This window comes from Lissotriton vulgaris, chromosome 5 (genome assembly GCF_964263255.1).
Source record: "Lissotriton vulgaris chromosome 5, aLisVul1.2, whole genome shotgun sequence".
Classification (NCBI taxonomy): Eukaryota; Metazoa; Chordata; class Amphibia; order Caudata; family Salamandridae; genus Lissotriton; species Lissotriton vulgaris.
This window is the reverse complement of record NC_141693.1, coordinates 379,552,852-379,568,874: the sequence shown is the minus strand read 5'-3', so window position 1 is coordinate 379,568,874 and position 16,023 is coordinate 379,552,852.

Sequence of the window (16,023 nt, the reverse complement as noted above, 5' to 3'; positions counted from 1 at the left end):
GAAATTCAGAAAGTGGCTGAAAAATTTTATTCAGAATTAACAGAAATTCACAGAGAAAAAATCAATGATGCCAGATTTAACTTTTAATAAAAGTGTATCAGGTACTCAGACACCATCTGTTGCAGGTTCTGATTCTGGTTCTTCAGAAAAGAGCTTGAATAAAATAGATTTAACACAAACTTTACTGTCCCCACAAGCTCCTGAATTTAAAAAACTTGATGTCGCAAAATTAAAAGCTGATTTAGAGGAATTATTAAGTGGCACAATTGGTACTGACAATTTAAAGTTGTATCAGGATGATGAATTGCTTTTTATCTGTAAAAGTCTCCAATGGAAAACGAAAAACATGTAAGATCAATTAGAGGAAATGGCTGCTGAATTAGAAATTGATTTAAGCAGACAGAAACATTTGCAAAAACATTACAGAGTGGATTTTTCTGAAAAAGATATAGAAAGCTTAAATACAACAGGAAAAATAACTCATGTAAAATAGTTAATTGTGTTTCTAAAAAGATTGGGTGAATTAGGCAAATGGAAAGCAAAGTGGTCAAAGAATAAAGAACAAGATAAGAGAGACAAGGGAGAAACAGTTTCTGAATTTCCAATGAGGGAAATAGCTGACGGAGGGTGTGTGCATGTCCCTTGGACAAAACAGGACATTCTGTTGTTTACAAATGATTTTCCTCGGCTGAGAGAAAAGCCAGTGGAGTGGTATCATCAGGTAGACAGATTTATCAAGGTCTCAAAAGTTCTGTGGATTGATTTGGATGGATTCTTTGACATGGTTGTCCCATCAGATCTTTGGACAGAGTGTAAATTTTCTGTAAGTTGGCCCAAAAAAGAACCTGCTCGAAACACAATAACAGGTGCCCCATCTAAAGATATCATGGATTTATATGACAAAGAAAAAAACAAAATTTCCCCAAAAGAAGTAGATTGGGTTAAAATTGACAGAACAAATCAAGAACCAAAAGAATCAGTACATTCATTTTATGAAAGGTTATTGCTGGTTTTCAAACAATACAGTGGCTATGAAAAATTAAGTGAAAAAGACATGAGCCATTTTATTTACAGGTTTGTTTATGGCCTGAGACCTGAAATTGGTTAGATGATTAGAAATGGAATTGTGGGTTGACAATCACTTACAGTTGATGAAATCCTGAGGAAGGCAAAAATACTGCAGTGATGAGATTGATGCAAGACAGAAAAAGCTTAAGGAAAAGGCAATGTGGGCACAGGTGAAGGTAGCTGAACAGCAGATAGCCTTAGAAAATAAAAATGTGCACCAGAGTCAAGGCAAATTTAGAAATAATAATTTTAACAAGCCAAAATGTCATGTAAATATTGAAGAGCTCAAGCAGAAGCTAACATGTTTTAATTGCGGCGAAATTGGACACTGGAAGCGAGAGTGCAAAAATCCGCCCAGAAATTTTAAAAATACATCATTGAATCCACAGATGCAGAGTGAGATAAATCAGCAGCAGCAGCTACAGCAGCAGTTAAACGAATTAAGTCAGCAGTGACAACTACAGCGACAGGTAGTGAATCATCATAGCCAGATTCCACAAGCACCTTTTCCTAACAATGTGAATGGTCAAAGATAGACTCCTGAAACAGGTTTCTGCGGAGGAGATCAGGTAAACAGATTGCCAAAAGCAAATGTGTCAAATGTTTCTCAGCAATTTTGGTTGAAAGATAATGAAACAAGTGATTCTTCTGAGGATTATGCATGACGGCGCTTGAGAGAGGAAGAAGAGTGTAAGCTTGGAGCCGCTCTTGAGGTAGATCAAGCTGGTCCATTTGTAAATGGTAAAGTGAATGATGTTGATGTCACTTTTCTTGTGGACACAAGTGCTACCCGTTCTACTGTTAGATCAGTGGATATAGAAAATCTTCCTCTCTCTGGTGAGACCATCCAAGTAGTTGGTGTTGCAGATCTGCAAATTATAACAAATTTAACTGAACCAGTTAATGTAGAAATTGGGAATTTCAAAGACAAACACAGATTTGTAGTTTGTGACAGTAGTCCTGTAAATTTGTTAGGAAGAGATATATTGTGCAAAATGAATTGCAAAATATATTGCTCACCGTATGGTATTGAGCTTCAAACATTAGAAGAAGATGGTCTTTACAAATTAACAATGTTGATGGTCGAAGAGGAAAGTAAATTATTTCCTGCTTTTGACAAAAATAATTTGCCTGAAGAGCTCAAAGAGCCAGTTAATCCGAAAATTTGGGATTTATCTGGAGATGAAATGGGTTTAAGGAAACATGTAGATCCATTAAAAATAACTGTTAAACAAGGAGTAGATTTCCCAAACATTCCTCAGTATAAAATGAAGGCTGAAACAATTGAGGGTGTCATTCCTGTGGTTGAGAAATTTATAAAACAAGGTGTTTTGAAGGAAATTGAGAGCAGCCCATGTAATTCACCGATTATGGGTATCAAAAAGCCAAATTGAACTTACAGAATTGTTCAGGATTTGAGAAAAATTAATCAGATAGTTGTTCCATGTTGTCCAGTTGTACCGAACCCTGCGGTAATTCTCTATTAGATTCCGCATGATGCAGAATGGTACACAGTCATTGACTTGTGTAATGCCTTCTTTACGGTTCCATTGCATCCAGAAAGCCAACAAATTTTTGCGTTCAGGTTCCAGGATCGCATCTTAGCATGGTGTCGTATCCCACAGGGGTATACAGAAAGTCCATCTATTTTTAATCAGTTGTTAAAGAAATCCCTGGAAGATTTAGATTTGCCTGGTAAATCAACATTGGTTCAGTACATTGATGATCTTCTTGTGGCTGCAAAGACACGAGAAAGTTGTGTGACTGATACCATTACTCTTTTGAATCGATTGGCAGATGAGGGACATAAAGTGTCACCTGCAAAATTACAGTTTTGTAAACAAGAGGTAAAGTATCTTGGTCACAGGATTGCAAAAGGAATCAGACAAGTGACAGTTGAGAGGATTAAAATGATTCGAGCAATACTACCTCCGACAACACAAAAACAGGTCAGAATGTTTCTAGGAATGGTTGGTTATTGTCGTCAATGGATTAGTGGATTTTCAGTGATTGCAAAGCCACTACAGATACTGACAACAGCAGACATAAAAGACCCAATTACACTGACAAAAACTGAGTTAGAGTCCTTTGAAACACTAAAAAGAAGTTTATGTGAAGCTCCAGCTTTAGGAATGCCAGACTATGACAAAGAATTTGAGCTGTACTGCAGTGAAAGGGATGGTTGTGCATTATCAGTTCTGATTCAGAGACATGGGAAACGGAGAAAACCAATTGCTTATTTCTCAGCTGTTCTTGATCCTGTTGCAAAAGCTTTGCCAGGTTGCTTAAAAGCAGTGGCTGCAACAAGTGAAAGCCTTGAGCAGAGTGAAGGAATCATAATAGGGTTTCCTGTAAAGGTATATGTACCTCATTCAGTTGAAATTCTTCTTACCAGAAGCAAAACCCAGCATTTGACAAGTAAAAGGCTAACCAAATATGAGAAAACTATTCCGGGATCAGATAATGTCTCTATTGCAAGATGTGTGAATTTAAACCCTTCCACATTGTTGCCTGATGGTATTATTACTGAAGTCAAAAATGAAGCTGATGTTGATCATGAGTGCTTGGATGTTTTAGATTATTGCACCAAGCCCAGGCAGGACATAAAAGATGTTCCCTTGCCAGAATCTGATTGTGTTTACTTTGTTGATGGTTCCTGTTTAAGGTCAGAAGAGGGTGTTCTGAGAGCAGCATATTCAGTCTGTACAGTCTCAGATGTTGTTGAGGGTTCCCCTCTTGAAGGAATTTGTTCAGCTCAAGTTGCAGAATTAATTGCTCTAATTCGAGCATGTGAAAGAGCAAAAGGGAAAAAGATTACCATAGTGACTGATAGTCAGCATGGATACGGCGTAGTCCATGACTATGGCCAGCTTTGGTCTCAAAGAGGTTATTTAACTTCTGCGGGAACACCAATCAGGAATGCAAAATTGATCCAAAGATTGATTGATGGCATTCAGTTACCATAAAAAACTGCTGTCGTGAAATGTGCAGCACATAAAAAGGGTAATGACTACATTACCAAAGGTAATGCTTACGCAGATGAGATTGCAAAGTACTGTGCAAAGAAAAATTATTCAATCAATCGGGAAAAAGACAATAGTCATATTTTGAACTCTCTCATGCTAATATCTGTAGTTGAAACATGGCAGGGAGTAAAAGAGTTACAAGATGAAGCAGTTGAAGAAGAGAAAAATACATGGCTAAAAACAGAGTGTAGACAGCGAGAAGAAGATGGAGTTTGGGTTTACAAGGATGACAGACCAGTAATGCCAAATTGCATGATTGCTGACATGGCACGGATGTACCATGGTCCAGGACATTTGGGGAGAGACTCCATGATTAGATTATTCAGGGAAACTTGGTTTAGTCCAAAATTCAGGATAATTGCAGAGTCACTTTGCCAGAGATGTTTGACCTGCCAACAAATGAACCCTAGCAGGAAAACTGTTGTGAGCATGGGAACCATAGGACGGGAGGGTGGTCCTTTTACCAGGTTGCAAATGGATTTCATTGACATGCCTCTACACAATAAGTTAAGGTACGTCCTTGTGATTGTTTGTCTGTTTTCAAGATGGGTGGAAGCTTTACCAACTCGTCACAATGACTCAGTTACTGTGGCAAAATTGCTTTTGGGGGAGATCATACCTAGATATGGTTTTCCAGTCACTATTGAAAGTGATCGCGGAACGCATTTTGAAAACAGATTATTACAATTGATTTGTGAAGCCCTGAACATTAATCAGAAATTACATTGTGCATACAGGCCGGAAGCATCAGAAGTTGTAGAGCAGATAAATGGTAAAATCAAAAACAGAATTTCTAAAATGTGTCTAGCTACAGGAGTTAAGTGGACAGATGCTCTTCCACTTGTTCTGATGTCTTTGAGAAGTACTCCTGATAAAAAGACAGGTCATAGTCCTCATGAAATTCTTATGGGTAGAGTTATGAGGCAAGCATTTGTTCCAGTTGGCAAACTTTTAAGTATTAATGAAAGTGCAATTATTGAGTATTGCAAGAACCTTTCTGATGTAGTGACTTCTGCATTCCATCAGGTGGGAACAGATGTGATTTCAAAAGAAAAGGAGCAAGCTCATGATCTGTTACCAAGAGATTGGGTCAGGATGAAAATTCACCGAAGAAGGAATGTTTAGTACCTAGGTGGCAAAAAGCAAGATAGGTGATACTAGTCACAACAAATGCAGTTAAGTGTCGAGGGTTGAAAAGGTGGGTTCACGCAATTCACACCATTCGTGTACCACCTCCTGATAATCTTGATGAAGAAAGTGACACAACAACAACTGATTCAGACTCTGGGGAAGAACCTGAAAATCCAGATTCTGAAGATCGACAAGAAGGTCGACATCTGGAAGATTCTAATGCGAATCAGGCTTTGAATGAAAAAGATCTGGAACTTGTGACTCTAGATCCAGAAGATGTTGAAAATCTGCTAGAAGAAGAAGCAGAAAAAGAATCTGAGCAAGAAATTAATCAAATCAAGGAGAGTATGGAAAAGCAGATTGAAAGCTCTGAAAGCAGGAACAAGAAATCTGAAACTGGGAAGTTGAAAGTAATTCCAGAAGAAGAGGAAGAATTACCAAGTACCAGCTACAAAAATGATGTTCCCAATGGAGTGAAGCTGCCGAATAAAGAAGTTCCTAGATACAGATTTGAAGTCTCAGAAACTGACTCAGATGAGAGTGATGAAGAGTCTGAAATAAGCAAATTCAGAAAAAGAGCTTGGAAAGCTGAATCCAACGAAACTGTGCCTAAAAAGAAAATCTTGAGAAAAGGAGATAATTGGCCAAAAGAAAACTTGAAATTCAAATTAGTGAAAAAATCTAAAGAACAGATCAATGAGATATCAAGCCAGAAAGGTGACTCTGATAAAAAAAATCAGACAGGAAAGAAAATAGAAGTAATTAGCAGTAAATCAAAAAGAGTAATTAGGCCCAATCAAAAATATAAGTCGCCAGAGTGGACTTATATAATCATTCCACCAATAGTGGAGGTTGGTAGCAGTAGTCAGGAAGATTTGGAAGAAGCAAATGAGAAAGATTAGAACTATTTTTATTTCAAGTTGAGGTTTTTATTTTTGGCATAAGGCTGAAGAAATTGTGTTAGGTGACACAAGGTCGAAGAAATTGTGTTAGCTGGAAAACACATTCATGTGACGCAAGGTCGAAGAAAAGCTGTTAGAGGGTTACTAAAAAAAAAAAAATTAAAAGGGGAGGTGTTTATAGTTTATAGTACTACTATACTAATTTTAAATTTTTTGTTTTGAGTAAAATATTTGCAAAATGCCTAGTTCTGATACTTCAAGATGTTCTATTCTAAGAAGATAATATAAAATGTCTTCTATTTGTGTGGGTCTAATTATTTCAGTTTGGTTAATTATAGCAGTTATCTTTCCTCTTGGCATAAACAAAGAGGATTATAAAGTAAATATGACAAGCAAGGCTGATCCTAAACAAGCTGTTCATGGTGTTGCAGGCATAACTAACAGAATTATTGAGCACAAACCAGAGATCCATCAAGATAGATCTGTTGGTGATTTTTCTAGCAATTCCTTTTCTAGACTCTTGTCGGATTGCGTGAAAGTCATGAATGTAAAGGACTGTTATGTCTGCGTGAAGCTTCCTGCTTCTGTTACAGAGGGGGTTACTTATAATATGCTACTCCTTACTTATGGCATCACATGCAGTGTTGTAGCTAGTTTGTTCTATCAAACAGGTCGTCTGGAGTACTATTACTCTGACTATGACGAAATTTTTGCTAACTTGAAAGTTGTGAATAGCTTGAACAAAGTAAAACCTGCTAAGCAGATGAGGGAATTCTTTTTGGTAACTAACGAGCTTACCTATGAATATGCATTCAGAAACAATTTTACTTTGAGATCTGAGGAGAAAACGTTCCTGAATATGGTTCAGGAAAGAAGGGCAATTTATAAAAGGAATGAGATGCTGAAACATGCTAAATCAAAGTTTTGGCAGATGGAAGACGAAAAGCTCAATGTTGTAAATACAAATGCTGCTATTCACATAGATGAACCAGTTAATGGTAAATTTTGCATTAGAAGAGATAATACATTATACTATAACTTTTTTGTGGGCGCTAGTCAATGTGAGGATACATATCGAATCATAGGGGGATGGGGATTTAAAGGTGGTAAAGATCCAATTTTCCCTGGAGTTTATTTTGTTTGTGGGAACAAGGCATACTTTAGCCTCCCAGACCATTGGTATGGGACATGCTACCTTGGATTAGTTTTTCCAAAAATTTTCCATGTTGACAGAAATGCAAAGGGCACTTTTGAATTTGGTGAGCACCTGAACCGATACAAAAGGGAAAATTTCTCAGAAATTATGGGAGACATTTTTGGTGCAATCATTCCTATGGTAGGAATAACCCTGAATTCAATCAAAATTAGAAAGGTTTCCATAATTGTAGACAGATTGTCAACGGACACAGCAAGTGGTTTCCAATTAGTCAACACTGAACTTGTTGCAACTAGGAGTATGGTTATGCAGAATCGTCTTGCTTTAGACATTCTGTTAGCAAAAGAGGGAGGAGTCTGTGGGATTTTACATGTCCAGCACTGCTGTACTTATATCCCAGATAAGAGCCAGAATATAGAAACACTTATTAAAAACATTACAGAATTTCTCTCAGAAATGGTACCTTTGGAGGATGAGAATTTCTCTGAACGTTTGGGAAAAAAGATTGCAGCAATTAGTGAATGGTTCAAAGAAATTGGCAGCTCAATCATTGGCAAAGTACTTGCTCCTGTGATAATAATAGTCATGATGATACTTTTGTTTAAAATCAGTTGCATGATCCACAGAAGGAAGAAGCATGTGAGGGAAAGGAAAAGAATTTACAGACTCAGAAAGGAACAGGAGGGGGAGATAGAAATGGAGGAATTTCGTAGAGCACATATTGAGAGTACAAGACAAACTGCTGAAACAGGGGTTTAGGGAAACTAACAGAGAGAGTGTTCAAAATTTGACGTCTCTAAATTTGGATAAAATTTGCTAAATTTTGGGTGTTGTTTGGTGATTTTAAAATCACCAGATGAGGGAGTTGATGGAGCGAGTTTCAGAAATATATTTATTCTGGCTCGTGAAGTCATACTTCCATAATTTTATTAATTGAACTAATTAGTTTTTGCATGATCTGTACTAAATCAACCTAGATTAAAATGCATTACACTTCATACACGCGGGACTAAAATCATGTGCTTTATGTTGCATCTGCAAGTAAGTTAAAAAATAATTTATTAATCTTGTCTGTTTGTCTTCGTCAACATTAATGCGGCTATTTAATTAATGGTATGTGCTTATGTTATATGTGCTTTGTCTATGTTGTGTCTTTTTATCTTTTTGCACAGGTTCGTGGAGTATCCTGTTGGCCTAGAAGAAGAATTGTAAATATATGTGTTGCATTAGTGTGCTTTTTGCTAGATAACATAAACTAATGGGTTAACATTAGTAATGGTGGGTGGGTAACAGAATGGGTCTCAATTCTTTAATTAATTATTGTTTTGTGTTTGTTTAAATAATAGCTCGTGAGCAAGGCCTGAGGCCTAGTGCTTTTGGAGGGTGACTGAAATCCTGTCGTGATGAGCCAAGCACAGAAAAGTAAAGTGGAAAAGTTCTGGCACGTTGATGAGTTCAACGAAAGATATCTCTGAATAAAAACTGTGCAAAAAAGACGCTCCAATGGACATTTGTCAAGGACAGGATGTTGTAGGTTGTGCCAACCTGAGGAAGCAGCAATGAACTGTTATATAATGTTGTTCTTTTGAGGAAACTTGAAGGATGGTGAATCCAGAAACAATAGGGGCTTGTGATGTGCCCCGGACTTGGTCAAAAAGTATGACCTAACTGTGGTCTGAAGGCTGTCAGCCAATCGGAACGTTGAAATACTGCAAATTATTACATTTAGTTTAGATTAGTGAGTTAGAAAGGTATAAAAACTTGGCCCCCTGAAGAGGAGCTGTCTGTCATGTTCCTGAGGGCGAAGTGCTGTCCGTTTTCCTGGCGCATGAAAGATATATGCTAAATTTGATTTTCCTTTACAGGGTGTAGAGGGTTTAAGCTAGGGAATAGGGAATATAAATGTTTGCATAAATTCATGCATTCTGTGCTGCTTTGAAATACCAGTTTAATGTGCCGTTCCTTTGAAGCTTTATTTTGGTAATAAAGAGATAATATTCTAATAAAGATGCACTTAACTTTGATTAATTGAATTTAATAAAATTGATTAAAAATGTCAAGCTGGTCTTGATTATTTTAGTCATTACCATCAGTTAATCTATCGACCGAGGTGGCTTAATTATATGTTTCCTTTATTTTACCATGGTTATAATGATGACAAACTGCAGATGTATATAAAGTGTATATAAAATTAAGATAGGTTTGATTAATTAGGCCACATGATTCAGATGCCAAACTTCTGTCTCGGTTTTTAATGGGCCTTGTGTGAGTTTATAAATTATGGTGAGTATTGTGGTATTAGGTAGTGTAGTTGAAACAGAATTTCTTTAGTGGCGCTGGATCAATTGTTGTCTGGGTCGCTCCACCAAAGGAGTGAACAAAATAAACCATGTCCAATTCACTAATGTCAGGACGTGCGCAGCTTGCTTTGGCATATACATCATCTGAGAGTTTGTTTTGCTGCAGTTATTTCAGAAAGGCGATTACAAAAACCTCCTTCACCTGCTTTCCTACTCTCTTAATGCTAGCAAGATCATGGGTAGGAATTTCCTCATGAAGGTACAAAAATTCGTGCCATAATAATAAACATCCATTGTCCCGTATGAGAGCAACCCCACTACCGACAGTACAGCCAACGCCACAACTTATACACCACCTCCACTTTGACTGTTCCATTCCACAGAATATGTGGTAACAGGTAAACCATGGACATCAAGATGGGGCACCAACAGGACTGTGCCCATATTCAAAATATATAGGAACAGGACAGTTCTTTACACTTCACTAATAAGCCCAAAATAAATTCTCAAAATGGCTATGCAGATTGGTTGAAGATGTGGTGACTGCGTTGGAAGAGGGGTAGTCTTATACGGCGAGTATAGCACAAACCCTATATTTTAACAAGAAAATTAGGGGCGTTGTCTTATACGCCCAGTCGTCTTATACGTCGTAAAATACGGTAGATGAACAACAGGCTTTCACTTTGCTGTTCCATTTTGGAGTAGTGAAAGGGCCGCTCCTCGAGTCATAGCTAAGAGTGACTAGAGCCAGGCTGAGGCCAGCCACCACCTTGCGTCCTCGCTCAATCTACTGCGCTGCAGTACTAGTCCGGGGCATAACCATTTTCTTTTAATTCCCATAGCTGCCAAGGTTTTAGATTGCTATGTGTGACATTTTTATAATTTCAGAGTAATTATGAGTGACATTTCAAGTGACACTCTCTCACGAGCATAATCAAGTAATGAAGATGAGGGAAACATAAAAATATTAGAAATTACACCAATTTGAGCATCGAGAAATTCTAAGATCTTACAACTGCTGAAAAGCACCAGAAAATGAAGGGCACTAACTTAGGGCCCTTGTAAACTGAACTTACTGTTAAACAACTGTATAATCATGACACCGACTGGCAGACAGTGACTGTGTTTAATGCAAACGAGCTGTAACTTTACTTATAGTAGAAGCTGATTGATGACACGCTGCGCTCCTCCAAAACAAAACATAAAAAGCAATGAAAACAGTTATTCATTCAAATAAGGATTATACCCACAATTGTATTTCATATCATATAATGGATACTAGGATGTGTGCCTTTTATTTTGCTATCCAGTAAATGTAGTATTATTGGAGAATCCTTGCCTGTTATATTTCACTAAAGGTTACTATGTCCATTATATTATGTAAAAGTATACATGATAATGTGTCAAATTATAAACTGATTCCTGCCTAAGTAAATCAGTTCTCATCTTTGTTGCTCTGCTCTCTCTTTCCTGACCCTTTTCATTTTGCTGTTTGTCTCTTTTCAGTTGCCAGCGTTTTTCTTACCATATGTCTCCTTCTCCTCGTTGGTCCCATATATTTCACTGCCCATTTCTCCACTGCCCCTTGTCTCATCCTCATTCCTGCTCAGCACCTGCTTTCCCTTGCTCTAGCTTTTCTCCCAAGACTCACCCCTTTCCCTCTCAGCTTTCCCTTTCTCTCTCTGATACCTCTGCAACTTCATCACACTCCCCTGCCTTACTATACAATGTTCCTCTTCCTATCTTGACTCCCTTTTTCTCTTTGTATTAGTGTCTTGTTAGCCTCCTAAAAAAAATGAGTTAGAGGGCATTCATTACCTCATCCATCCTGTCATGCTCTGTGACATGAAACTCTCTAGCATGTAACACTGGTCTGAATATGACAGTGTTTGAATATGGTGGGAAGTCCCCAGAGATCTATGACTCCCTAGCATGAGCGTTTGCACACATTTAGTACGGGCAGAACGGACAGCATGTGAACATGTGCCTGTCTTGTCTAGTGTGGTTTGTACTTTATTTCAAAGAGAACACTGCTACCTTCTTTCTACTTTTGGTGCAGTCACAACCGGGGCCTACTGAGGCTGCAGCTACAACAAAAACAAAGCACCAGAAGTTAACGTGCATGGCATGCACACTGTACAGAACTCCTCACTATTGATCAAATAAGCATGGGCTGCATGGAGGGCCGGCTCTGCAGGATTGTCGGGCCTGTGGGGGGTAACTCAATGGGAGGTACAAAAGGGCCATGATTGGCACGTTTTATTCTGTGGAGCATACCTCACCAGGTCACAAGGCAAATACGCCTGTACTCTCTCTGTCCGAACCACATGCTAATTTTCCTATTATTTTCCTTCATTAAGCTGTTTTCTTTCTACTTGTTTCACTACCTTTAAAAGTTTTATACTCTTTCACCCGTCTAAGAGGCAACTTCAGCAATTATGAATCCTGCTCTGTATTACAAAAGCTCTTTCCGGCACCGCCGTTTGTTTAATGTGTCAGTCTGAAAAGTGCCGATGCTAGGATTGTGGATTTGTGGTGACAGCATATTTTCAGAGGTGAGTACTAGGTACACAGACACTCTCACACTTGCACCTCACGAATGTGTAAAAAGACCCAAATCAGACATGCCACGGTGATTCCTTAAGGCAGTCTACCGTGCATATGTGGGAGAAGCGGCGCCACACCCCAGTGAGGAAAATAGCACAGGGGGTTGTGTGCACAGTCAGTCACATAGAAAGTAGGAAACAGCTAGAGGGGACATGATCCACTGCAGATAGGTCGCAACCAGGAGTGTGAAGAACCCAACTACGCAGTTAAGAACCCTAGAGCAGAATGATGAAACGTACAAATGTCACTATTTCCATAATCCTACTGTATCCGGCCAGAACATGATTGGTTGGCAGTGACTGCACATTGTTATGACAGACTGGCAGATGACGGAGAGTGCAAATAAGCCAAGGGGGGAGGGGGGTTAGAGGGGGGGAGTTACCTGTGCCGGGGGACGACAGACACAGCAAGCTACAGATTGTAGATTCTAATGCAGGGCCAGTAAGCAGCAACGTTCTGGAGAGTTTGGAGCTTTGTCAAAAGACACTCGTTGATGGAGGCGAACATAGCGTTGCCATAATCCAAATGGCTAATGATTAGTCCCTGAACCAGAGGTTTCCTGGACTCAAATCAAACCAAAAATTCTTTATTTGGTTATTAAAACACAATAACCATAAAAGTACAGATAAAAACACAGTTAATAAGTATAAGAAATTCATCCAATGCTCCAAGGTCAATTTATAGTGCAGGTTACAATCGATTTACGTGATTTGTAAATATTTTTTAAAAATGAAGAAATAAATACAATAGTTAAAATGTTGTCAAGCTTCTGTACAGCTAAAAAGGCAGGGCGACAGCGATTAATTTCCATGGTCTTCATCAATGGGACAACCCACCTTCGTCGCGGCATAGTATAAAATTTACAAAAGAAAAGAATATGTATATCCGACTGTTCACACAAATCATCACATGGGCACTTAATCAAATTTTTCGACCAGTCATTCATGGCGAGGAAGCTAAGCACCTATCTTAAGTGTGTGACACACTTAACCTTAGTGCACTGTTGCTATTGTGGTTCTGAGCGAACAACACTCTGCTTTTTTTCAAACTTTTTACAATATATTACATAAAAAATATTCAAATTGAATTGAAACCATTCAAATTCACTTCAAAAGCTTTGCTTTAGTAACATTTCTATAGAATTCACATCAGCGTGAACTGCTGGTAAATCACAAAAAAATCACAAAAAATCTATTACATTTTTCAACCTGATCACAACATAATACAAAACAAAGTTTTTAGATGACTCTTCTCTGTGCCCAATGCATTTCGAGCTCGTGGAGCTCTTCATCAGGGGCCTGTAAACATCAAATTAAAAGTTGCAGTTATTCGTCATTATAATTTCAAGGATTTCAGAACTTCACATGGTACGAGGCACATTGATACTCAAAAACTATTTTAGAAAATTGTGAATCAAGTAAAGTCCCTTAAACCCACCACTGTGTGTGAAAGTTGCAAAAACGGAAACAATCAGTACTCCTGAAAGATAAATGTAATCCATCAGAATCACCAGAGCGTACACCACTGGCACCTATTTTAAACAACGGTCTGAATCTTCATGACCGTCTTACCTTTCTCGAAGACTGTCAGCTATTCCGTGAAAAAAACCTTCTCTCTAATCTCGCCTCACTCTCCAAAACTGTAGCTGTTCAATTTTCTGCAAGACAAATGACACACCCAAACTTACTCCGTATCGAAAAACGAACGAGTTCAGATACTACCATAAAAACCACCTTCATGAACAGCGAAACTCACTCAACTCATACCTGCGTAAACAGTAGAGACAGATTCTACGACTCGCCCTCGCGTTGTACCAAGACTGCACTCAACGGCAGCTTACCTCGTTCGAAATTACCGCACTGACTCTCGTTTTCTTCACAACGTCCGAAACAGAAAGAGGACTAAAAAACGCGGAGCCATAAATACTATTCAAATATTCTAACTTCGACACAAGACAAATTTATGTACAACAACTCCAAAGTTCACAAATAAGTGAATTTCTGTAAAAAGTTTGAAAAAAAGCAGAGTGTTGTTCACTCAGAACCACAATAGCAACAATGCACTAAGGATAAGTGTGTTGTTCGCTCAGAACCACAATAGCAACAGTGCACTAAGGTTAAGTGTGTCACACACTTAAGATAGGTTATTACGTGCAGGCACGGGGGGGGACAAACGTGCCACTTTGGAGCACGCTTGAGTATAAAAAGCTGTAAGTAAAGACTAAACTAAGAAATAAAGAGTTTAATCATTGTTCATAAATCATACAGGAGTGTTTCTCCCACACAGGAACGCAGAGGAAGCAAAGCAACCTAAACAGCAAATTAAATCTAAAACGGGTTAATAAAAACTTCTCATGGTCACTCATTTGCAATTTAACATACGGCTGCATTTTTCTTGAAATCACAATCTGTTCATGGGCAACTACCATTATCTTCTTCATTTCTATTATTGTTCTCTGATCATGTAAATGGACCATACATTTTTCCTTCAAGGACTTCCTTGAGATGTTACATAAAGAAGATGGATCGGAAAAGTAATCCTCCATACCCAGGTCCGTGAGGAATGTCCTCACGTAACACAACCATTTTACTTTACTACTCTTTTCTAATCCAACCACATTGTTCATGATCAAATGATTTAACCCACATTCATCGGTCATCCAGACTTTATGCCATAGTAATACTGGGGCTGTCTTTATGGTATCCTCCAGATAAGGCTCCCCAAGTTCTGCATGGCAGGTGTATGTGGAGACACTTTTAGGAACAGCTAGAAGATACTTCATAAAGAGGTTTTCTACCACCTGTAAAGATGTTACATTTGCATAGCCCCATAGGGCTGCGCCATATGTCACGATTGCTACACAAGTAGCTTTATACACAGTCAGTATTTCCCCAATTGGTCTTCTGCCAATTTATTTGGCTAAAATTTTTTAAGGCCATGATGGATTTGCAATACAATCATTTTCTAGTGTTAATTGTGGTGTTCCATAGGCCCGTATGATCAAATAAGACTCCTAAATAGGAGAAAGTTAAAGTAAAATCGACCGGGGAAGAGCCAATAAAAAACACCTTCCTCTTTTTATATGCACCCAAACCACAGTTCATGGTGAAAGTCTTTCAACAGTTTATCCTCAGATCTAACCCTGTCATAAAGTCTGCAAAGGAAGTAACTAAACTATGCATGGCCATTGGGGTTCTGGCCATCAGGACAGAGTCGTCGGCATACAACAAAGCTGGGACTGATCATTCCCCCACCATCGGCATGTCCCTACACTCTTTCAATAAGGTGTTCTCCACATCATTGATGTAGAGTGAGGTAAGGAACAGAGCCAAGACACAGCCTTTGTCGTACTCCCCTAGCGATTCCAAAGGATTCTGTACATTCACTATTTTTCCCATATCTGACTCTGGCCGATGCACCTGAGTAGAGTTCTCGAAGGAAATTAATGATTAAAAATTCTACCCCCAGTTTATCCATCACCAGCCAAAGTTTACTATGCGACACACAGTCGATTCCAATCTACCTCAGACCTTGGTGCTCATTGAGCTGTCCGCTGCGTTTGACACGGTTGATCATTCCATCCTTCTCAGCCGTGTCAGCGCAGCGGGCGTTCGGGGCATTGCTCTCTCTTGGCTCACCTCCTTCCTTAAAGGGCGGACCCAGGCGGTCCATCTTTCTGGCTTTTCTGCCCCCACCCGCCTGGTTTCTTGTGGGGTCCCCCAAGGTTCTTCCCTGTCCCCCCTCCTTTTTAACCTCTATATCCTCCCTCTGATTCTTTCCCTTCTAGATATGGGGGTCTCCGTGTACAACTATGTGGATGACCTCCAGCTTGT